Source organism: Centruroides sculpturatus, unplaced genomic scaffold (assembly GCF_000671375.1).
Source record: "Centruroides sculpturatus isolate CEXI.00-Female unplaced genomic scaffold, Cexi_2.0 scaffold307, whole genome shotgun sequence".
Lineage (NCBI taxonomy): Eukaryota > Metazoa > Arthropoda > Arachnida > Scorpiones > Buthidae > Centruroides > Centruroides sculpturatus.
Genome location: NW_019384520.1, coordinates 14,799 through 16,124, shown reverse-complemented (window position 1 = coordinate 16,124; position 1,326 = coordinate 14,799). Strand labels below are relative to the sequence as shown.

The 1,326-nt window shown below is 26.3% G+C and overlaps 1 long non-coding RNA gene across 1 annotated transcript in view; it reads right to left on the bottom strand.

The window, feature by feature from the left end:
• Positions 1-207: 207 nt before the first annotated feature.
• Positions 208-1,326, bottom strand: part of LOC111622709 — a 10,769-nt gene continuing 9,650 nt past the window's right edge. The window contains exon 3 of the long non-coding RNA XR_002756318.1: positions 208-772. This is a non-coding gene — a long non-coding RNA (uncharacterized LOC111622709). The remainder of the gene's footprint in view (positions 773-1,326) is intronic.

Below are 1,326 nucleotides of genomic sequence, written 5' to 3'. Positions count from 1 at the left end.
AATATACAGTGTACATTATGCATATTATATGCCTAAATATTTATTATATACAGTTTTAAAATAACCAAAATGAATTTTTAATTTTTTCAACAAAAAACAAATGCAACAAATTTTGAAATATAAATTTTGTTAAAAATCCAACAAGAGATAGATTAATATTTATATATATTAAAATTTATATATATACTTCCTATTATTCAAATAATCAACAAACAAAATATGAATTTTACATTAGATAACAAATAACTTATGAATTATTCATCAAAATAAGTATTAAATGAATAACTTGATCATCAAAATACCACATTTCTGAAATAAGCAATTCAGAAATTTATATGTAATGTATATTTATTCAAACATGACAGATCATGTCCTAGCATTTTATATAAAAAAAAAATTCTAATATAGTAATCAATAATTAGTTAATGTCATTTGTAATTTATATGATCTAAAGTGACGTTCATTAATGCTAAAACAAATTCTTATGGATTCTGACAGATTGTTTTTTATTTCAGAATTAAAAAATGATCTGTTTTAGTGTTAATAAACTTCACTTTATAATATGGAGTTGATCATCCTAAAGAATTATGATCAAAATATAAAATTACAATAACTAAATTACAAAACTTATTTTTTAAATTAAATTACAATAGCAAAAATTATTTTATAAGTTTTAAACAAAGTTTTAATTTTCTTATTTCTTGGATTTCACTTCACTGGTTTCTACATCCCAAACCATTCTTTAGCTGAAGACTTTCCAGAATTCTAATGCCTAACAAATAAAATCATTTGATTATTTATGTTTGAAACTTAACTTAATTTTTTATTCTATTATTATTATTATTATGTTGGGTTTTGTGAGTTATACTCAGTTCACACCGGTGGCTGTGTACTATGCCGGACCAGAGTCAAGGCATAGCAATCAAATCAAAACTAAAATTAAATAAGTGTGTCAGTGTGTGTGTCTGTATTCAGGAATTTCCTAACAATGTGGCATGTATTCAATATAGTGGCTTTCTGTAGTGTGATGTATGTATTTTTACTCAATTGTAATGTTCCCAGGCTTTTATGTAGTGTGTGTGGTATCACACCTGTACAGGAGAGAACAACAGGTACAATAAGCACCCTGTCCATCCTCCACAGATGCCTTATTTCCTGGACGAGTTCTGTGTACTTGCTAATTTTTTCAGTGCATGTGTTTTGTACATTGCGAGTGTTTGAAATGGATATGTCTATAATGTATGTGATTTTATTGTGTTTGTCAATGAGTGTGATGTCTGGTCTGTTGTGGTAAATTGTTTTATCTGTGATTATGGCTCTGTCGTA